A 22,940-nucleotide genomic window follows, 5' to 3' on the forward strand; every position below is an offset into this window, starting at 1 on the left:
TCAGACACTGACAGATACTGACAGCAACAGAGACTGACAGAAAGTAACAATCTGTCAGGTAAATCACACTCACAGATAAGAACTGAGACTGACAGATACAATCAGACACTTACAGACAGTAACCCACACTGACAGATACAATTGTACCTTCACACACAGTATCAAACACTGAAAGATACAATCACAACTCACATACACTGAAATACACTGATAGCTACAATCACACACTAACAGGCATTAACAGATACTAACAGTTACAATCACAACTCACAGACATTTACACACGCTGATACATCCAATCAGCGTTTGGCTGTTTAGCACAGGGCTAAATCGCTGGCTTTGAAAGTACACCAAGGCAGGCCAGCAGCACAGTTCAATTCACGTGACAGCCTCCCCGAACAGGCGCCGGAATGTGGCGACTAGGGGCTTTTCACAGTAACTTCATTTGAAGCTTACTTGTGACAATACGCGATTTTCATTTCATTTCATTTTCATACACTCACAGTCACAGACACTGACTGGTACAATTGCACACTTACAGACAGTGACAGGCACTGATGCACTCGCCCAGAACCCTCCTCTGCCGCTTCCACTGGGTGAATTTCCTCCTGTTTGTCCACTGGAGGGATTCTTCTGCTAAGTATCTGTGAAGGCTGCACCGTAAACAGCGGGGGAGAGAGATCCCAGTCGCCAGGATGCAACTCTCCAATTGGATACTTCACGTTGCTCACACTCGTTTAGAGAATCATTAAATGGTAACAGATCAGGGTGAGTCCATTCCGCCCACCGTGTCCATGACAATCGCCTAGAGCTGGCGTATAGTACCATGATACAAACAGAAAATGTTGGAAAATCCCAACATGCCTGGCAGCAGCTGTGTTGAGCGAAACAGAGAATGGGAAACAGGGTCATTCTGAATTCGGAATGGTAACTCTCTTCCTCTCTCCACAGATGTTACCATACCAGACGATTTGTCCAGCAATTTCTATTTGTCTTTCAGGATTTTATGGAGAATCTCCAGAGCAGTATTGCCCTCGTGCCCGGCGCTTCTATTTACAAAGACTTGTCCCTTCTGTCTATTGTTCTGTTCACTGTGGAGGCCAACAAACCAGAAAAAAACAAATTTACCCAATAATCCCGATAAGGAAAGCAAGGGGCAAAAGGGAGTTCCTTTTGATTTTACTTTAACAACCAAACCAAATTCAACAGGAATTAAGAAGTCAGTTGATTTGATAAAATAAGCTTTGCTTGGGAGGTAATGGTAAGATGGTTTCAGCGGAATACTGATCTCCGGCTTGTTCGTTGATCTAGGGGTATGATTCTCGCTTAAGGTCTTCTGATCGGCAAAATGCGATTGGTCCCGGGTTCAAACCCCCGCCGAGCCCTGCAAAGACTTTATAACATCTGTGCGATCGATATGGTCCCATTGACTGAACTCAGGAGCAGTTTGGAGGAAAAGGAGGGAGGGGCGAAGGTCATGTTTGGAGCTTAACCGCTCCTTGACATCAGTTCTTCGGCTGTCCACAGTACAGTCGAGGTGACTCAGTTGACCTCTTCCACAATCCTTCTCTGTCGCCTCCACTGGATGAATTTCCTTCTGTTTTGTCCACTGGAGGTGTTCTTCGGCTACATGTCTGTGAAAGTAGCACCGGTAGCATCTGTGGAGGGAGATTACATACGCCAGGGTGCAACTCTCCAATTGGATACTTCCCGTTGCTAACTCTTGTTTAGAGAATCATAAAATGGTTACAGATCAGGATGAGTCCATTCCGCCCACCGTGCCCATGACAGCCGCCTAGAGCTGGCGTGTAATCCCGTGATAAAAACAGAAAATGCTGGAAATCCTTAACAGGCCTGGCAGCAGCTATGGAGATGGAAACAGAGAATGGGAGGGAGTTTCATACTGGATTCGGAACTGTAACTGTCTTTCTCTCTCCACAGATGTTGCCATACCAGTCGAGTTATCCAACATTTTCTATTTCTCTTTCAGGATTTTATGAAGAATCTGCATAGCGGCATTGCTCTTGTGCTCGACTCTTCTATTTGTAAAGACTGCTCACTTATGTCTATTGTTCTGTTCGCAGTGGACGCCACCAAACCAGAAAGAACCAAATTGACCCAGTGATCCCGATATAAAACCAAGGGACAAAAAGTCTTTCTTTTGATTTTACATCAGCAAGGAAACAAAATTTAACAGGAATTAAGAAGCACATTGACTTGATAAAATAAGCTTTGCTTCGGAGGAAATGGTAAATTGTTTCAGTGGAATGCACAAAGCGATTTAAATTCTATATTCATCGTCATTTCATTTCAAACTTGATGTGCTTTTACTATTTTTGAACCCTGTATCTGAGTGCCAGAGTCACAGATCTGATTATCCAGTCAGTAACTGATCTTTTCCTGTTGGGTTTTGCTGTGCCAATTTAAGCAGGATTCTCACGTCCTGAGGCCGCCTCTTCCCCGGTGAATGGGAGGCATTGGATCTTCCTGGGGTGAACATTTTGCTGGAGAAATGTAACCTCGTGGAGGAAAAGTTAATATCAGCAGTGGGATTCGGACCCATGCCTCCAGAGGAGACTGTGACCTGAACGCAGTGACTTCGAACGCTCGACCATCCTGACGCGCTGTCGCAAAAGATATGCTGCGTGCACAAATGGATTAAAATTCTATCTTCGTCGTCATTTAATTTCAAGCTAGAAACAAGTAGCAGGTGGAAGGTACTGAGGGAGATAGTAAATGGGTGACCAAAAAACAGAGCAAGAGTAGGAAGGCAGTGCAGGTGTCCTCTGCGGTCATCTCCCTGCACAACAGATATACTGCATTGGATACTGTTGAGGGAGATGGCTCACCAGGGGAAGGCAGCAGCAGCCAGGTTCATGGCACCGTGGCTGGCTCTGCTGCGCAGCTGGGCAGGAAGAAGAATGGCAGGGCTATAGTGATAGGGGACTCAATTGTAAGGGGAATAGACAGGCGGCTCTGCGGACGCAATCGAGACTCCAGGATGGTATGTTGCCTCCCTGGTGCAAGGGTCAAGGATGTCTCGGAGCGGCTGCAGGACATTCTGGGGGGGAGGGGGGGGGAGGGTGAACAGCCAGCTGTCGTGGTGCACATATGCACCAACGATATAGGTAAAAAACGGGACAAGGTCCTACAAGCTGAATTTAGGGAGCTAGGAGGAAAACTAAAAAGTAGGACCTCAAAGGTAGTAATCTCAGGATTGCTACCAGTGCCACGAGCTAGTCAGAGTAGGAGTGTCAGGATAGAGAGGATGAATACGTGGCTCGAGAGATGGTGCAAGAGGGAGGGATTCAAATTCCTGGGACATTGGAACCGGTTCTGGGGTAGGTGGGACCAGTACAAACCGGACGGTCTGCACCTGGGCAGGACTGGAACTGATGCCCGAGGGGGGAGGGGGGGGTGTTTGCTAGAGCTGTTGGGGAGAGTTTAAACGAATGTGGCAGGGGGGTGGGAACCGATGCAGGAAGTTGGAAGGTTGTAAAACAGGGACAGAAATAAAAGGCAGTAATGGGGAAAGTGTAAGGCAGAGAATCCATAGTCAAAAATCAAAAAGGGCGACAGTACAAGGTACAGTGACTGAGGGGAGCTCAGTGAATAGGACCACGAATACTAAAAGAAATAAAACGGGAAGTGAAAACATTAATGTTAAGTGACGCGGCAGGTTGTTACAGGAAGATATGGGTTCGATGACAAGGACAATTAGGAGAAAGGTTAAGAGGAAATATAACTTAGGAGAGGTTACTGATCGAGGTGTTAAGATTCAGAACAGAGGTAAAAAAGCCAACATAAGTGTACTTTACCTGAATGCTCGTATTATTCAGAATAAGGTAAATGAGTTGATGGCGCAAATCGTCGTGAATGACTATGATTTAGTGGCCATTACTGAAACATGGTTAAAGGATGGTCACGACTGGGAGTTAAATATCCGAGGGTATCAAACCTTTCGGAAGGACAGAGTGGATGGTAAGGGAGGTGGTGTAGCTCTGTTATTTAAGGATGACATCCGGGCAACAGTAAGGGGTGACACCTGTGCTATGGAGGATAAGGTTGAATACATTTGGGTGGAAATCAGGAATAGTAAGGCGAAAAAGTCACTGATAGGAGTAATCTATAGGCCACCAAATAGTAACATTATGGTGGGGCAGGCAATAAACAATGAAATAACAGATGCATGTAGAAATGGTACAGCAGTTATCATGGGGGATTTTAATCTACATGTTGATTGGTTTAACCAGGTCAGTCAAGGCAGCCTTGAGGAGGAGTTTATAGAATGTATCCGCGATAGTTTCCTAGGTGGAACCTACGAGGGAACAAGCGGTCCTAGATCTGGTCCTGTGTAATGAGACAGGATTGATTCAGGATCTCATAGTTAGGGAACCTCTCGGAAGGAGCGATCACAATATGATGGAATTTAAAATACAGATGGAGGGTGAGAAGGTAAAATCAAGCACTAGTGTTTTGCGCTTAAACAAAGGAGATTACAATGGGATGAGAGAAGAACTAGCTAAGGTAGACTGGGAGCAAATATTTTATTGTGAAACAGTTGAGAAACAGTGGAGAACCTTCCAAGTGATTTTTCACAGTGCTCAGCAAAGGTAGATACCAACAAAAAGGAAGGGCGGTAAAAAGAGGGAAAATCGACCGTCGATATCAAAGGAAATAAGGGAGAGTATCAAATTGAAGGATAAAACATACAAAGTAGCAAAGATCAGTGGGAGACTAGAGGACTGGGAAATCTTTAGGGGGCAACTGAAAGCTACTTAAAAAGCTATACAGAAGAGTAAGATAGATTATGAGAGTAAACTTGCTCAGAATATAAAAACAGATAGTAAAGGTTTCTACAAATACATAAAACAAAAAAGAGTGGCTAAGGTAAATATTTGTCCTTTAGAGGATGAGAAGGGAGATTTAGTAATGGGAGATGAGGAAATGGCTGAGGAACTGAACAGGTTTTTTGGGTCGGTCTTCACAGTGGAAGACACAAATAACATGCCAGTGACTGATGGAAATGAGGCTATGACAGGTGAGGACCTTGAGAGGATTGTTATCACCAAGGAGGTAGTGATGGACAAGCTCACGGGGCTAAAGGTAGACAAGTCTCCTGGACCTGATGGAATGCATCCCAGAGTGCGAAAAGGGATGGCTAGGGAAATTGCAAATGCACTAGTGATAATTTACCAAAATTATCTGGGGCCGTCCCGGCGGATTGGAAATTAGCAAACGTGACACCACTGTTTAAAAAAGGAGGGAGACAGAAAGCGGGTAATTATAGGCCAGTGAGCTTAACTTCGGTAGTAGGGAAGATGCTGGTATCTATCATCAAGGAAGAAATAGCGAGGCATCTGGATGGAAATTGTCCCACTGGACAGACGCAGCATGGGTTCATAAAGGGCAGGTCGTGCCTAACTAATTTAGTGGAATATTTTGAGGACATTAACAGTGCGGTAGATAACGGGGAGCCAATGGATGTGGTATATCTGGTATATCTGGATTTCCAGAAAGCCTTTGACAAGGTGCCACACAAAAGGTTGTTGCATCAGATAAAGATGCATGGCATTAAGGGGAAAGTAGTAGCATGGATAGAGGATTGGTTAATTAATAGAAAGCACAGAGTGGGGATTAATGGGTGTTTCTCTGGTTGGCAATCAGTAGCTAGTGGTGTCCCTCAGTGATCAGTGTTGGGCCCACAACTGTTCACAATTTACATCGATGATTTGGAGTTGGGGACCAAGGGCAATGTGTCCAAGTTTGCATACGACACTAAGATAAGTGGTAAAGCAAAAAGTGCAGAGGATATTGGAAGTCTGCAGAGGGATTTGGATAGGCTAAGTGAATGGGCTAGGGTCTGGCAGATGGAATACAATGTTGACAAATGTGAGGTTATCCATTTTGGTAGGAATAACAGCAAAAGAGGTTATTATTTAAATGATAAAATATTAAAACATGCTGCTGTGCAGAGAGACCTGGGTGTTCTAGTGCATGAGTCTCAAAAGGTTGGTTTTCAGGTGCAACAGGTGATTAAGAAGGCAAATGGAATTTTGTCCTTCATTGCTAGAGGGATGGAGTTTAAGACTGGGGAGGTGCTGCTGCAATTGTATAAAGTGTTAGTGAGGCCACACCTAGAGTATTGTGTTCAGTTTTGGTCTCCTTACTTGAGAAAGGACGTACTGGCACTGGAGGGTGTGCAGAGGAGATTCACTCGGTTAATCCCAGAGCTGAAGGGGTTGGATTACGAGGAGAGGTTGAGTAGACTGGGACTGTACTCATTGGAATTTAGAAGGATGAGGGGGGGATCTTATAGAAACATATGAGATTATGAAGGGAATAGAAAGGATAGATGCGGGCAGGTTGTTTCCACTGGCGGGTGAAAACAGAACCTGGGGGCATAGCCTCAAAATAAGGGGAAGTAGATTTAGGACTGAGTTTAGAAGGAACTTCTTCACCCAAAGCGTTGTGAATCTATGGAATTCCTTGCCCAGTGAAGCAGTAGAGGCTTCTTCATTAAATGTTTTTAAGATAAGGATAGGTAGTATTTTGAAGAATAAAGGGATTAAGGGTTATGGTGTTCGGGCCGGAAAGTGGAGCTGAATCCACAAAAGATCAGCCATGACCTCCTTGAATGGTGGAGCAGGCTCGAGGGGCCAGATGGCCTACTCCTGCTCCTAGTTCTTATATTATCCAGTTATGAACTGGGCTTCTCCCTGTGAGGTCTTGCTGTGCGAATGTAAGCAGGAATCTCATTCCCGGAGGCCACCGCTTACCCAAAATTTCGAAATAAATTTCTTCTGCGATGGCCGAGAATCGAACACGGGTCAACTGCTTGGAAGGCAACTATGCTCACCACTGTACCACCATCGCTCACAGACCCGCTTTAAATTATATCTTCATTCGCATTTTATTTCTAATCAGTTGTGCTTTTCCTATTTTTGAACACCAGCCATAATCCTGAATCTGAGTACCGTCCTTCTCCAAGCCGCTGGGCGTTAAGGAGCTTCGCATTGATGCATTGATCAGTTTGCTGCAATCAACAAGGACCGAACTCCCGCCGACCTGTTCCTCACACGAAGGTATTGAGAGTCTAATATCTGAGCGGCGTGAAGGATCCAATTATACAGTTGCATCCTTGCGACTGGAAACTCTCTCCACAGCTGATTCTGGTGCTGCTTTCACAAACAAGTAGCCAGAGAACCCTTCAGTGCCATCTCGCTGTGCGAATATACGCAGGAATCTCATTCCAGGAGGCCACCGCTTACCCATTGAATGGGAGGTATTGGATCGTCCTGGTGTTGCAAATTTTGCTGGAGAAACGTAACCACGTGGAGGAAAAGGGAATGTCAGAAGTGGGATTCGAACCCACGCCTCCAGAGGAGACTGCGACCTTAACGCAGCGCCTTCGACCGCTCGTCCATCCTGACGCACTGTGGCCAAAGATATGCTCCATGCGCAAATCGATTTAAATTTAATTTTCATCTACATTTCATTTCAAACGAGATGTGGTTTTACTATTTTTGAACGCCAGCCAGACTCTTGCATCTGAGTGCGATCGTTCTCCAACGCGCTGTGTGTTAAGGAGCTCTCATTTCTGCATTGATCAGTTTGCTCCAATCAACAAAGTCCGTACTGCCGTCTAACTTTTCCTTACACGAAGGTATTAAGAGTCTAAGATCTGGGTGGCGGGAAGGATCCAATGAGACAGTTGCATCCTGGCGACTGGAATCTCTCTGCACAGCTGCATCTGGTGCTGCTTTCACAGACAAGTAGCCGAATAACGCCTCCAGTGCCAAACACGAGGATGTTCATGCTGTAAAGGCGGCAGAAGAACTTTCTGGAAGAAGCCAGCTGATTCACGTCCGACAATCCAACCAGCCAGACTATTTACAACAAGGGAAGTAGAAATTTAACCGGAGTCCTGGGATCAGTATTAATTCCTCAACCAGAGTCACTGAGCAGATCATCCAGTCATGAACTGGGCTTCTGACTGTGGGGTCTTGCTGTGCGAATTTCAGTACGAATCTCGCGTCCCGAGGCCACCGCTTCCCCATTGAATGGGAGGTATGAGATCTTCCTGGGGTTGAACAATTTTTGAGTAATGTAACCTCGTGGAAAAAAGCAATGTCAGAAGTCGGATTCTAACCCACGCCTCCACAGGAGACTGCGTCCTTAACGCCGCGCCTTCGACCGCTCGGCCACCCTGACGAGCTGCAGAAACTGTTATGCTCGGTGCACAAATAGACATAGAACATACAGTGCAGAAGGAGTCCATTCGGCCCATCGAGTCTGCACCGATCCACTTAAGACCTCAATTCCATCCTATCACCCTCACCCCGCAACCCAATAATCCTTCCTACCTTTTTGGACACTAAGGGCAATTACGCATGACCCATTCCCCTAGCCAGCTCGTCTTTGTGCCGTGGGAGGAAACCGGAGCTCCCGGGGTGAAATTCACGCAGACATGGGGAGAACGTGCAGACTCCGCACAGACAGTGACCCAAGCCGGGAATCGAACCCGGAACCCTGGAGCTGTGAAACAACTGTGCTACCTTGCTGCCCAAAATTTCGAAATATGGTTTTTATGCGATGGCTGGGAATCGAACCCAGGTCAGCTGCTTGGAAGGCAGCTATGCTCACCATTATTCCACCATCGCTCACTGAACAACTTTAAATTATATCTTCATTGTCATTTCATTTCTAATCAGTTGTGCTTTTCCTATTTTTGAACACCAGCCAGAGTCCTGTATCTGAGTGCCGTCCTTCTCCAAGCCGCTGGGGGTTAAGGAGCTTCGCGTCGTTGCATTGATCAGTTTGCTGCAATCAACAAAGACCGAACTCCCGCCGACCTGTTCCTCACATGAAGAGATTGAGAGTCTAAGATCTGAGCGGCGTGAAGGATCCAATTATACAGTTGCATCCTTGCGACTGGAATCTCTCTCCACAGCTGCTTCTGGTGCTGCTTTCACAAACAAGTAGCCAGAAAACCTTTCAGTGTCCAAACAGGAGGACATTCATCCAGTAAAGGCGGCAGAAGAGTTTTCTGGGAGATGTCGACTGAGACACCTCGACAATCCAACCAGCCAGACTATTTACAACAAGGGACGAGACATTTACCCGGAATCCTGGGATCATTATTAATTCCTCAAATAGAGTCATGAGCAGATTATCCAGTGATGAACTGGGCTTCTGCCTGTGGGGTCTTGCTGTGCGAATATCAGCAGGAATCTCATTCCAGGAGGCCACCGCTTACCCATTGAATGGGAGGTATTGGATCGTCCTGGTGTTGCAAATTTTGCTGGAGAAACGTAACCACGTGGAGGAAAAGGGAATGTCAGAAGTGGGATTCGAACCCACGCCTCCAGAGGAGACTGCGACCTTAACGCAGCGCCTTCGACCGCTCGGCCATCCTGACGCACTGTGGCCAAATATATGCTCCATGTGCAAATCAATTTAAATTTAATTTTCATCTTCATTTCATTTCAAACTAGATGTGGTTTTACTATTTTTGAACGCCAGCCAGACTCTTGCATCTGAGTGCGATCGTTCTCCAACGCGCTGTGTGTTAAGGAGCTCTCATTTCTGCATTGATCAGTTTGCTCCAATCAACAAAGTCCGTACTGCCGTCTAACTGTTCCTTACACGAAGGTATTAAGAGTCTAAGATCTGGGTGGCGGGAAGGATCCAATGAGACAGTTGCATCCTGGCGACTGGAATCTCTCTGCACAGCTGCATCTGGTGCTGCTTTCACAGACAAGTAGCCGAATAACGCCTCCAGTGCCAAACACGAGGATGTTCATGCTGTAAAGGCGGCAGGAGAACTTTCTGGAAGAAGCCAGCTGATTCACGTCCGACAATCCAACCAGCCAGACTATTTACAACAAGGGAAGTGGAAATTTAACCGGAGTCCTGGGATCAGTATTGATTCCTCAACCAGAGTCACTGAGCAGATCATCCCGTCATGAACTGGGCTTCTGACTGTGGGGTCTTGCTGTGCGAATTTAAGTGCCAATCTCACGTCCCGAGGGCACCGCTTCACCCTTGAATGGGAGGTATTAGATCTTCCTGGGGTTGAACATTTGTTGGAGAAATGTAACCTCGTGGAAAAAAAGGCAATGTCCGAAGTAGGATTCGAACCCACGACTCCAGAGAAGACTGCGACCTTAACGCAGCGCCTTCGACCGCTCGGCCAGCCTGACGTGCTTTTCCTATTTTTGAACACCAGCCAGAGTCCTGTATCTAAGTGCCGTCCTTCTCCAAGCCGCTGGGCGTTAAGGAGCTTCGCATTGTTGCATTGATCAGTTTGCTACAATCAACAAAGACCGAACTCCCGCCGACCTGTTCCTCACACGAAGGTATTGAGAGTCTAAGATCTGAGCGGCGTGAAGGATCCAATTATACAGTTGCATCCTTGCGACTGGAATCTCTCTCCACAGCTGGTTCTGCTGCTGCTTTCACAAACAAGTAGCCAGAGAACCCTTCAGTGTCCAAACAGGAGGACGTTCATCCAGTAAAGGCGGCAGTAGAGTTTTCTGGGAGATGTCGACTGAGACACCTCAATAATCCAACCAGCCAGACTATTTACAACAAGAGACGAGACATTTACCCGGAATCCTGGGATCATTATTAATTCCTCAAATAGAGTCACTGAGCAGATTATCCAGTTGCGAACTGGGCTTCTGCCTGTGGGGTCTTGCTGTGGGAATATCAGCAGGAATCTCATTCCCGGAGTCCACCGCTTCCGCATTGAATGGGAAGTATTGGATCTTCCTGGGGTTGAACAATTTTTGGAGAAATGTATCCTCGTGGAAAAAAAGGCAATGTCAGAAGTAGGATTCTAACCCACGCCTCCAGAGGAGAGAGCGTCTTTCAATCGCTCGGCCCTCCTGACGAGCTGCAGAAAATGTTATGCTCCGTGCACAAATAGACATAGAACATACAGTGCTGAAGGAGTCTATTCGGCCCATCGTGTCTGCACCGATCCACTTAAGACCTCAATTCCATCCTGTCACCCTCACCCTGCAACCCAATGATCCTTCCTACCTTTTTGGACACTAAGGGCAATTACGCATGACCAATTCCCCGAGCCAGCTCGTCTTTATGCTGTGGGAGGAAACCGGAGCACCCGGGCTGAAATTCACGCAGACATGGGGAGAAAGTGCAGACTCCGTACAGACAGTGACCCAAGCCGGGAATCGAACCTGGAACGCTGGAGCTGTGAAACAACTGTGCTAACCACGGTACTACCTTGCTGTCCAAAATTTCGAAATATGTATTTTCTGCGATGCCGGGGAATAGAACCCAGGTCAACTGCTTGGAAGGCAGCTATGCTCACCATTATACCACCATCGCTCACTGAAGAACTTTAAATTCCATCTTCATTGTCATTTCATTTCTAATCAGTTGTGCTTTTCCTATTTTTGAACACCAGCCAGAGTCCTGTATCTGAGTGCCGTCCTTCTCCAAGCCGCTGGGCGTTAAGGAGCTTCGCATTGTTTCATTGATCAGTTTGCTGCAATCAACAAAGACCGAACTCCCGCCGACCTGTTCCTCACACGAAGGTATTGAGAGTCTAAGATCTGAGCGGCGTGAAGGATCCAATTATACAGTTGCATCCTTGCGACTGGAATCTCTCTCCACAGCTGCTTCTGGTGCTGCTTTCACAAACAAGTAGCCAGAAAACCCTTCAGTGTCCAAACAGGAGGACGTTCATCCAGTAAAGGCGGCAGAAGAGTTTTCTGGGAGATGTCGACTGAGACACCTCGACAATCCAACCAGCCAGACTATTTACAACAAGAGACGAGACATTTACCCGGAATCCTGGGATCATTATTAATTCCTCAAATAGAGTCATGAGCAGATTATCCAGTGATGAACTGGACTTCTGCCTCTGGGGTCTTGCTGTGCGAATATCAGCAGGAATCTCATTCCAGGAGGCCACCGCTTACCCATTGAATGAGAGGTATTGGATCGTCCTGGTGTTGCAAATTTTGCTGGAGAAACGTAACCACGTGGAGGAAAAGGGAATGTCAGAAGTGGGATTCGAACCCAAGCCTCCAGAGAAGACTGCGACCTTAACGCAGCGCCTTCGACCGCTCGGCCATCCTGACGCACTGTGGCCAAAGACATGCTCCATGCGCAAATCGATTTAAATTTAATTTTCATCTTCATTTCATTTCAAACTAGATGTGGTGTTACTATTTTTGAACGCCAGCCAGACTCTTGCATCTGAGTGCGATCGTTCTCCTACGCGCTGTGTGTTAAGGAGCTCTCATTTCTGCATTGATCAGTTTGCTCCCATCAACAAAGTCCGTACTGTCGTCTAACTGTTCCTTACACGAAGGTATTACGAGTCTAAGATCTGGGTGGCGGGAAGGATCCAATGAGACAGTTGCATCCTGGCGACTGGAATCTCTCTGCACAGCTGCATCTGGTGCTGCTTTCACAGACAAGGAGCCGAATAACGCCTCCAGTGCCAAACACGAGGATGTTCATGCTGTAAAGGCGGCAGAAGAACTTTCTGGAAGAAGCCAGCTGATTCACGTCCGGCAATCCAACCAGCCAGACTATTTACAACAATGGAAGTGGAAATTTACCCGGAGTCCTGGCATCAGTATTTATTCCTCAACCAGAGTCACTGAGCAGATCATCCAGTCATGAACTGGGCTTCTGACTGTGGGGTCTTGCTGTGCGAATTTAAGTACGAATCTCGCGTCCCGAGGCCACCGCTTCCCCATTGAATGGGAGGTATGAGATCTTCCTGGGGTTGAACAATTTTTGGAGAAATGTAACCTCGTGGAAAAAAAGGCAATATCAGAAGTAGGATTCTAACCCACGCCTCCAGAGGAGACTGCGTCCTTAACGCCGCGCCTTCGACCGCTCGGTCACCCTGACGAGCTGCAGAAACTGTTATGCTCGGTGCACAAATAGACATAGAACATACAGTGCAGAAGGAGTCCATTCGGCCCATCGAGTCTGCACCGATCCACTTAAGACCTCAATTCCATCCTATCACCCTCACCCCGCAACCCAATAATCCTTCCTACCTTTTTGGACACTAAGGGCAATTACGCATGACCAATTCCCCGAGCCAGCTCGTCTTTATGCCGTGGGAGGAAACCGGAGCACCCGGGCTGAAATTCACGCAGACATGGGGAGAACGTGCAGACTCCGCACAGACAGTGACCCAAGCCGGGAATCGAACCTGGAACCCTGGAGCTGTGAAACAACTGTGCTACCTTGCTGCCCAAAATTTCGAAATAAGCTTTTTCTGCGATGGCTGGGAATTGAACCCAGGTCAACTGCTTGGAAGGCAGCTATGCTCACCATTATACCACCATCGCTCACTGAAGAACTTTAAATTCTATCTTCATTGTCATTTCATTTCTAATCAGTTGTGCTTTTCCTATTTTTGAACACCAGCCAGAGTCCTGTATCTGAGTGCCGTCCTTCTCCAAGCCGCTGGGAGTTAAGGAACTTCGCGTCGTTGCATTGATCAGTTTGCTGCAATCAACAAAGACCGAACTCCCGCCGACCTGTTCCTCACATGAAGATATTGAGAGTCTAAGATCTGAGCGGCGTGAAGGATCCAATTATACAGTTGCATCCTTGCGACTGGAATCTCTCTCCACAGCTGCTTCTGGTGCTGCTTTCAGAAACAAGTAGCCAGAAAACCCTTCAGGGTCCAAGCAGGAGGACATTCATCCAGTAAAGGCGGCAGATGAGTTTTCTGGGAGATGTCGACTGAGACACCTCGACAATCCAACCAGCCAGACAAATTTCAACAAGAGACGAGACATTTACCCGGAATCCTGGGATCATTATTAATTCCTCAAATAGAGTCATGAGCAAATTATCCAGTGATGAACTGGTCTTCTGCCTGTGGGGTCTTGCTGTGCGAATATCAGCAGGAATCTCATTCCAGGAGGCCACCGCTTACCCATTGAATGGGAGGTATTGGATCGTCCTGGTGTTGCAAATTTTGCTGGAGAAACGTAACCACGTGGAGGAAAAGGGAATGTCAGAAGTAGGATTCTAACTCACGCCTCCAGAGGAGACTGCGTCCTGAACGCCGTGCCTTCGACCGCTCGGCCACCCTGACGAGCTGCAGAAACTGTTATGCTCGGTGCACAAATAGACATATTCAGCCCATCGAGTCTGCACCGATCCACTTAAGACCTCAATTCCATCCTATCACCCTGACCCCGCAACCCAATAATCCTTCCTACCTTTTTGGACACTAAAGGCAATTACGCATGACCAATTCCCCTAGCCAGCTCGTCTTTATGCTGTGGGAGGAAACCGGAGCACCCGGGGTGAAATTCACGCAGACATGGGGAGAACGTGCAGACTCCGCACAGACAGTGACCCAAGCCGGTAATCGAACCTGGAACCCTGGAGCTGTGAAACAACTGTGCTACCTTGCTGCCCAAATTTTCGAAATATGGTTTTTCTGCGACGGCCGGGAATCGAACCTAGATCAACTGATTGGAAGGCAGCTATGCTCACCACTAGACCACCATCGCTCACCTAAGGACGTTAAATTCGATCTTCATTGTCATTTCATTTTTAATCAGTTGTGCTTTTCCTATTTTTGAACACCAGCCAGAGTCCTGTATCTGAGTGCCGTCCTTCTCCAAGCCGCTGGGGGTTAAGGAGCTTCGCATTGCTGCATTGATCAGTTTGCTGCAATTAACAAAGACCGAACTCCCGCCGACCTGTTCCTCACACGAAGGTATTGAGAGTCTAAGATCTGAGCGGCGTGAAGGATCCAATTATACAGTTGCATCCTTGCGACTGGAATCTCTCTCCACAGCTGCTTCTGGTGTTGCTTTCACAAACAAGTAGCCAGAAAACCCTTCAGTGTCCAAACAGGAGGACGTTCATCCAGTAAAGGCGGCAGAAAAGTATTCTGCGAGAGGTCAACTGAGACACCTCAATAATCCAACCAGCCAGACTATTTACAACAAGAGAAGAGAAATTTACCCGGAATCCTGGGATCATTATTAATAGCTCAAACAGAGTCACTGAGCAGATAATCCAGTCATGAACTGGGCATCTGCCTGTGGGGTCTCGCTGTGCGAATATACGCAGGAATCTCATTCCAGGAGGCCACCGCTTACCCATTGAATGGGAGGTATTGGATCGTCCTGGTGTTGCAAATTTTGCTGGAGAAAGGTAACCACGTGGAGGAAAAGGGAATGTCAGAAGTGGGATTCGAACCCATGCCTCCAGAGGAGACTGCGACCTTAACGCAGCGCCTTCGACCGCTCGGCCATCTAGACGCACTGTAGCCAAAGATATGCTCCATGCGCAAATCGATTTAAATTTAATTTTCATCTACATTTCATTTCAAACTAGATGTGGTTTTACTATTTTTGAACGCCAGCCAGACTCTTGCATCTGAGTGCGATCGTTCTCCAACGCGCTGTGTGTTAAGGAGCTCTCATTTCTGCATTGATCAGTTTGCTCCAATCAACAAAGTCCGTACTGCCGTCTAACTGTTCCTTACACGAAGGTATTAAGAGTCTAAGATCTGGGTGGCGGGAAGGATCCAATGAGACAGTTGCATCCTGGCGACTGGAATCTCTCTGCACAGCTGCATCTGGTGCTGCTTTCACAGACAAGTAGCCGAATAACGCCTCCAGTGCCAAACACGAGGATATTCATGCTGTAAAGGCGGCAGAAGAACTTTCTGGAAGAAGCCAGCTGATTCACGTCCGACAATCCAACCAGCCAGACTATTTACAACAATGGAAGTGGAAATTTACCCGGAGTCCTGGCATCAGTATTAATTCCTCAACCAGAGTCACTGAGCAGATCATCCAGTCATGAACTGGGCTTCTGACTGTGGGGTCTTGCTGTGCGAATTTACGTACGAATCTCGCGTCCCGAGGCCACCGCTTCCCCATTGAATGGGAGGTATGAGATCTTCCTGGTGTTGAACAATTTTTAAGTAATGTAACCTCGTTGAAAAAAAGGGAATGTCAGAAGTAGGATTCTAACCCACGCCTCCACAGGAGACTGCGTCCTTAACGCCGCGCCTTCGACCGCTCGGCCACCCTGACGAGCTGCAGAAACTGTTATGCTCGGTGCACAAATAGACATAGAACATACAGTGCAGAAGGAGTCCATTCGGCCCATCGAGTCTGCACCGATCCACTTAAGACCTCAATTCCATCCTATCACCCTCACCCCGCAACCCAATGATCCTTCCGACCTTTTTGGACACGAAGGGCAATTACGCATGACCAATTCTCCGAGCCAGCTCGTCTTTATGCCGTGGGAGGAAACCGGAGCACCCGGGGTGAAATTCACGCAGACATGGGGAGAACGTGCAGACTCCGTACAGACAGTGACCCAAGCCGGGAATCGAACCTGGAACGCTGGAGCTGTGAAACAACTGTGCTACCTTGCTGCCCAAAATTTCGAAATAATTTTTTTCTGCGATGGCTGGGAATCGAACCCAGGTGAACTGCTTGGAAGGCAGCTAGCTCACCATTATACCACCATCGCACACTGAAGAACTTTAAATTCTATCTTCATTGTCATTTCATTTCTAATCAGTTGTGCTTTTCCTATTTTTGAACACCAGCCAGAGTCCTGTATCTGAGTGCCGTCCTTCTCCAAGCCGCTAGGGGTTAAGGAGCTTCGCGTCGTTGCATTGATCAGTTTGCTGCAATCAACAAAGACCGAACTCCCGCCGACCTGTTCCTCACACGAAGATATTGAGAGTCTAAGATCTGAGCGGCGTGAAGGATCCAATTATACAGTTGCATCCTTGCGACTGGAATCTCTCTCCACAGCTGCTTCTGGTGCTGCTTTCACAAACAAGTAGCCAGAAAACCCTTCAGTGTCCAAACAGGAGGACGTTCATCCAGTAAAGGCAGCAGAAAAGCATTCTGCGAGAGGTCGACTGAGACACCTCAATAATCCAACCAGCCAGACTATTTACAACAAGAGAAGAGAAATTTACCCGGAATCCTGGGATCATTATTAATAGCTCAAACAGAGTCACTGAGCAGATTATCCAGTCATGAACTGGGCATCTGCCTGTGGGGTCTCGCTGTGCGATTATACGCAGTAATCTCATTCCCGGAGGACAACGCTTCCCCATTGAATGGGAGGTATTGGATCTTCCTGGCGTTGCAAATTTTGCTGGAGAAATGTAACCACGTGGAGGAAAGGTTAATGTCAGAAGTGGGATTCGAACCCACACCTCCAAAGGAGACTGCGATATTAACGCAGCGACTTCGACCGCTCGGCCATCCTGACGCACTGTGGCCAAAGATATGCTCCATGCGCAAATCGATTTAAATTTAATTTTCATCTTCATTTCATTTCAAACTAGATGTGGTTTTACTATTTTTGAACGCCAGCCAGACTCTTGCATCTGAGTGCGATCGTTCTCCAACACGCTGTGTGTTAAGGAGCTCTCATTTCTGCATTGATCAGTTTGCTCCAATCAACAAAGTCCGTACTGCCGCCTACCTGTTCCTCACACGAAGGTATTAAGAGTCTAAGATCTGAGCGGCGGAAAGGATCCAATTAGACAGTTGCATTCTGGCGACTGTAATCTCTCTCCACAGCTGCATCTGGTGCTGCTTTCACAGACAAGTAGCCGAATAACGCCTCCAGTGTCCAAACACGAGGAAGTTCATGCTGTCAAGGCGGCAGAAGAACTTTCTGGGAGAAGCCAACGGATTCACCTGTGACGAATGTGATATAAAATAGTTACTTTAGAGTTACTAGTTAATGTAATGTAGAAATAAGCCACTTTGATTCTTGCAGTTAGGGACAAAGGAATTTGAGACCACATGGAAAAAGCAGGAAGATGTGTGTCTATGAGAGTGATGCTGCATTGATAGGGGCCAGAGAAAGGGATTGGAAGTGAGCCAATCAGAATAGATCGAACAGGTCAGGAGGGACATAGGCTGACCTATGTCCGTCGAGTATGTGAAACTTGATACCATTTGAATTGATTTTGCAGAGATCCCTTTGTCTTTTAGTTCAGTCGTTTTCTGGGATGTAAGAAGCTGGATGTCTCTTACATTTCTGTAAGATGATTCAAGCTTGCAAGCTAAATAAATAACTTCTGTTTACGTGCGAATCCGTCTCAACTTTTATTGAGGCCAGACTGACAGAGAAAGAAATTTGGAGATTTACATTTGGTGGCGAAAACCGGGATTTCTCTGGGCGATCCTGATCCAACTGCGAAATCAGAATTAGACTGATTATGAACAGGAAGATGGGGAACAAAGGGCCCTCAATGTAGAACTGGAAAACGACCGCGCATTGATTGTTCCCCTCTTCTTATCGTCTGATTAGTCTGGTCACTCGCGGTTGGCACAGAAAGACCGCCTCGACGAAATCACAGGTCAGTCTGGGGATTAGCACTTTAATTGATGGGATTTCATATTGTTGTTTCTGCTTGGGTTAGGGTTTTGGGCTGATGGGACTTTAATAATGAAGGTTCAGTCTATTATCAGGGTTCAGAGGCTGATGGGACTTTAATAATGAAGGTTCAGTCTATTATCAGGGTTCAGAGGCTGATGGGACTTAAATAATGAAGGTTCAGTCTATTATCAGGGTTCAGAGGCTGATGGGACTTAAATAATGAAGGTTCAGTCTATTATCAGGGTTCAGAGGCTGATGGGACTTAATTAATGAAGGTTCAGTCCAGTATAACTGTTTTGTAATCTGAAGATGGTTCAACTCTATGTGTGAGTGTTTTAAATATATAGTTGATTAAGCTAAAATTGTCTCCTTGGACTGTAAAGTTCCGAGGGCTAGTTGAGATTGTGAGGAATGCTGCATATTGGTTGAAGCAGAAGTCTCTCAAAGGGTTAACAGCAGCAGGCGGAGTTGAAAACAGACAGTGCTTCTCACTCAGGCTTTGAGATAACAGCAGCAGCCGTAGTGTAATCGGATACCTTTCCTTTGAGTCAGTGAACACCAGCAAATTTACGTTTTGAATTAATTAAAGGAAACCAGTGGGTTTCTCCACCTCTTTGATAAAAGTTATTATTTTCGAAAGCAATTGATTGAAATTGCCAGAATCTTAAATTTTACTTACTTGAAATAAGGTTTATCTCATTTTATCTGGAGATTAATAGAAACTTAAAGAAGATCATGGACACCATTTTAAAAAGTGTCAATCTGGAGATGATAGTTGATTTTGCTAATACTTATGTGTATGTAACAGAAAAAAAACTTGTTAAAAGAAAAATTGTTAAGATAAAGAAATAATTAAGTTGTAAATGTTATACAAGTTTGTGTTAAGCAAATTGTAAATTTAGTTCTGAGTTGAGATCAGAGCTAAGCTTGCAAGTTGCAGTAATTTAATTTGAATTTTCAAACATTTTTAAGTTCTGAGCCAAGAAGGAGGCTCAGTTACAAAGGTTAAGACTGAGTATGTAATGAAAAAGGATGATCTGCGATCCCAACAAGCGGCAGAAATGGTAGTTTACCAGCAGGAGCTCCAATATAGTGACTTTGGGTGGGTGGATCAGCGAAGAGGAGGATGAGACAACAGTGCTATATTTCTATCACCCCCCAGTGGTGGACGTTAGACATTGAACAGTCACTGCATCACGTTACCCTGGCCTATGACAGAACTGGACGAAACAGGGAGTTGGAGGACAAATACCGGCCATTACTTGAGACCGAATGGCCAGTCAAGGTTACAGCCACAGTCACGGGAAAAGAAGGTACAGCCGATTTTGTTACAATATCACCACATTTATGGCCACAGTCAGCTTCGGTAAGCCCTCATATTACACGTCAGGTCCATGACCAGTACCATGCCAGGGATATGGGGCGAATGGTCAGCATCTTACCGCAGCTCGTCAGAATAGGTATGAGATATACCTTTTGAACAATCCACGTCTGACATTTAAATACTGTACCACTATCAATCCAGCCTGTTTTCTTAGTGGTCCCCCTGTCCATGAAGACGCACCTGGCCACGACTGTTTAGCCTTGATTCAGGAAACTACCACAATAAGGGGCGATTTGAGTGACATTTCGTCAGAACAACCTGACATGATTATGTGTGGTCAAATATCCCACCGGGGTTTAGTTAATGACCTACTGCAGGCCCTCCTTCTGCCAGCGCAGATTTCCGTTATTAAATGCGCTGCCCACACGAATGGTACAACCCCAGTTGACGTTGGTAATGAACGAGCAGATTGTGCAGCGCGCACAGCCGCACAAATTCAGCAAGTGATGGTGCCTAAAATGTTAAGTCAGACTAAACGATCTACTATGAATGTGTCTGCTTCTGACAAGCCAATGCCAGACGTCATAAGGTTACAGGAGGACGCTCCTGAGAGTGATAAACAAATGTGGAAACGGTTAGGTTGTACATATGATTCTGTTTCCTCTTTATGGACCACGCCTGCACATCAGACTTGTATGTCTGATGTACTGGCTTTATGGGTCATCGAATGTGTACACTTTGCAACTCATTGTGGGGCTCGAGGGACTAGTGATTTGTTGCTGGACACTTGGTGGCACCCTAAAATGCAGGGGTTGGCCCAAAGTATCAGTAATCGATACTGGGCAGCACGGTAGCATTGTGGATAGCACAAATGCTTCACAGCTCCAGGGTCCCAGGTTCGATTCCGGCTTGGGTCACTGTCTGTGCGGAGTCTGCACATCCTCCCCGTGTGTGCGTGGGTTTCCTCCGGGTGCTCCGGTTTCCTCCCACAGTCCAAAGATGTGCAGGTTAGGTGGATTGGCCATGCTAAATTGCCCATAGTGTCCAAAAATTGCCCTTAGTGTTGGGTGGGGTTACTGGGTTACTGGGTTATGGGGTTAGGGTGGAGGTGTTGACCTTGGGTAGGGTGCTCTTTCCAAGAGCCGGTGCAGACTCGATGGGCCGAATGGCCTCCTTCTGCACTGTAAATTCTATAATTCTATAATAATCGGTGTTTGATTTGTCAGCAATATAACACCGGAAAAGGTATCCCTTGTGGGAAGGGGCAAACCCCGTTGCCCAGTGGTCCCTTTGAGACGCTCCAAATGGATTACATTGAGTTGGAAAGGTGTCAATGTTACAAATATGTTTTGGTCATTGTGGATGTGTTCAGCAGATGGGTCGAGGCGTATCCGACTATCTATAGTAAAGCTGCTACTGTGGTTAAAGTCTTGATGAGGGAAATCATTCCCCGGTACGGTATACCAGCTCAGTTAAGTTCTGATAATGGGCCTCATTTTATTGGACAAATTAACAAGGAGTTTTGCTCCCAGTTGGGCATACGCCAGCAGTTACACTGTGCTTACAGACCGCAGGCAGCCGGGGTGGTTGAGAGACACAATCAGACCCTCAAAACTAAATTGGCTAAATTAAGAGCAGACACGGGACTGACATGGCTTAAGTTGCTCCCCGTTGCCCTCTTCCAGCTGCGGGTTACACCTGCAGGACCAGCCCGGCTCTCTCCCGCCGAGATTCTTTATGGCAGGCCTCTTAGAACTCCTTGGAGCCTGCAGGTTCCCAGACGGGTTCAGTTTCATCAGATGACTGAAGAAATGACCACCTATGTTCTAGCCCTTACGCAAGTGCTCAAGGAACTCCATGGCCCAGTCCGTGCGGCTCACCAGCCATTGCCCCAGTACCTAGCTCACTTTCAGTCCAGCCCGGTAGTTATGTCATGGTCAAAAATTGGACTAGGAAGGGGTCGGAGCCGCGATGGGACGAGCCCTTCCAAGTTCTCCTTACCACCCCCACAGCAGTTAAAGTGGAGGGGCGAAGTGCTTGGGTCCACCTACATCACTGTAAATTGAGTCCATCTCCACTACTGTAAAAGGTCGGATACTAACCTGCCTCCCTTCTCCAGTGCTATTTTACAGGTGTGGAGCATGATGGAGTGGCTACGCATCGTCTGTCTGATATTTGGCCTCACTTCGCTTGGCGTGTTATTGGCGATGGACATGGAAAAGGGGAATATTATGTATCTGTGTAGCCCCAACCAATCTACAAGGATACATCACCTATGCAAAGGTGATGTTCTTCACTGCCCCCATATACGAGGACAAGGTATCGACTCATGGAAGGTCATCAAAGTTAAGGAGAATGCGGGAGTCATGAAGCAGCTGCACCGGTCCCGGCGATGGGAAGGGAACATTATATGGACATTGCCTTGTTTTTGGAATACATGTAAATTTGATTTTTCATGTGTTAAAAGTGGTACAATAAAGGTAACATCAGGCTGTCAGAAGAGTGTAGGAAGAGACCATGAGAAAGAGAAAGGGACTAGAGAGAGGACGGGGCGTGTGAGAAGGGAAGTACAGCTAGAACGTAGGTTACCGGGAGATGCACTTAAGTTAATTAAAGGCCAAACTGAGGAAAACCCGGGTAGTATGAATCTCTTCTACCAGATTTACCACCGTCTGTATGGCCAGGGACGGGTTGTCTGCTACCCAAACCCCGCAGCGGTGTCTAGGTTATTTTCTGTTTCACCGCTTTGGGGCACTCCCCAAACGGTGGTTTATTGTCAGCGTTCCGAGCCATTGCCCGAGCACGTCACTCTTCCTTACGATCCGGATTCAGCACCACCAGCTATTTGCCTTCCCCTCCCTCGGGATAATTCCCATTCACAGTACGATAGGCTGCGACGGTGGAGGGCGTACATACCTAGCCACTTCACTCCCAATAGGGATTCCCGGTCGTACGAGAATTGCTTCAGCAGTGAAGGATATGGCTGTTTGATGGTAGAGGTGGACACAAATATAACATGTCTGTTTCCCACCTGTACGGACAGGAGGTGCCATATCACCCAGGCGTCTGGCCAATGCGTTTGTTATAACACCACTTGCGTTCCATTGAACGCTGGCCTCCAGCTCCTTTGTGGCTGGGCGAATGTCTCTCATATCACTGTTGGGAATAGGGCTTTCTGCATTGCTGGACGGCCCGAATGGGCATTTCAAAATTG

General features: G+C 46.8%; 8 non-coding genes across 8 annotated transcripts; all 8 read right to left on the minus strand.

Moving 5' to 3' along the window:
- Positions 1–6,804: 6,804 nt before the first annotated feature.
- On the minus strand, positions 6,805–6,876 carry trnag-ucc (transfer RNA glycine (anticodon UCC)). The gene has a single exon. It is a non-coding gene; the product is annotated as a tRNA-Gly (tRNA).
- A 474-nt stretch (positions 6,877–7,350) lies between these two features.
- Positions 7,351–7,433, minus strand: trnal-aag (transfer RNA leucine (anticodon AAG)). The gene has a single exon. It is a non-coding gene; the product is annotated as a tRNA-Leu (tRNA).
- A 1,158-nt stretch (positions 7,434–8,591) lies between these two features.
- On the minus strand, positions 8,592–8,663 carry trnag-ucc (transfer RNA glycine (anticodon UCC)). The gene has a single exon. It is a non-coding gene; the product is annotated as a tRNA-Gly (tRNA).
- A 675-nt stretch (positions 8,664–9,338) lies between these two features.
- trnal-aag (transfer RNA leucine (anticodon AAG)) lies at positions 9,339–9,421 on the minus strand. Its single transcript has one exon. It is a non-coding gene; the product is annotated as a tRNA-Leu (tRNA).
- Positions 9,422–12,033: 2,612 nt separating this feature from the next.
- Positions 12,034–12,116, minus strand: trnal-aag (transfer RNA leucine (anticodon AAG)). The gene has a single exon. It is a non-coding gene; the product is annotated as a tRNA-Leu (tRNA).
- A 1,161-nt stretch (positions 12,117–13,277) lies between these two features.
- On the minus strand, positions 13,278–13,349 carry trnag-ucc (transfer RNA glycine (anticodon UCC)). Its single transcript has one exon. It is a non-coding gene; the product is annotated as a tRNA-Gly (tRNA).
- Positions 13,350–15,207: 1,858 nt separating this feature from the next.
- On the minus strand, positions 15,208–15,290 carry trnal-aag (transfer RNA leucine (anticodon AAG)). Its single transcript has one exon. It is a non-coding gene; the product is annotated as a tRNA-Leu (tRNA).
- Positions 15,291–17,197: 1,907 nt separating this feature from the next.
- trnai-aau (transfer RNA isoleucine (anticodon AAU)) lies at positions 17,198–17,280 on the minus strand. The gene has a single exon. It is a non-coding gene; the product is annotated as a tRNA-Ile (tRNA).
- Between the last annotated feature and the right edge of the window lie 5,660 nt (positions 17,281–22,940).

This window comes from Scyliorhinus torazame, chromosome 24 (genome assembly GCF_047496885.1).
Source record: "Scyliorhinus torazame isolate Kashiwa2021f chromosome 24, sScyTor2.1, whole genome shotgun sequence".
In the NCBI taxonomy this organism is placed as follows: domain Eukaryota; kingdom Metazoa; phylum Chordata; class Chondrichthyes; order Carcharhiniformes; family Scyliorhinidae; genus Scyliorhinus; species Scyliorhinus torazame.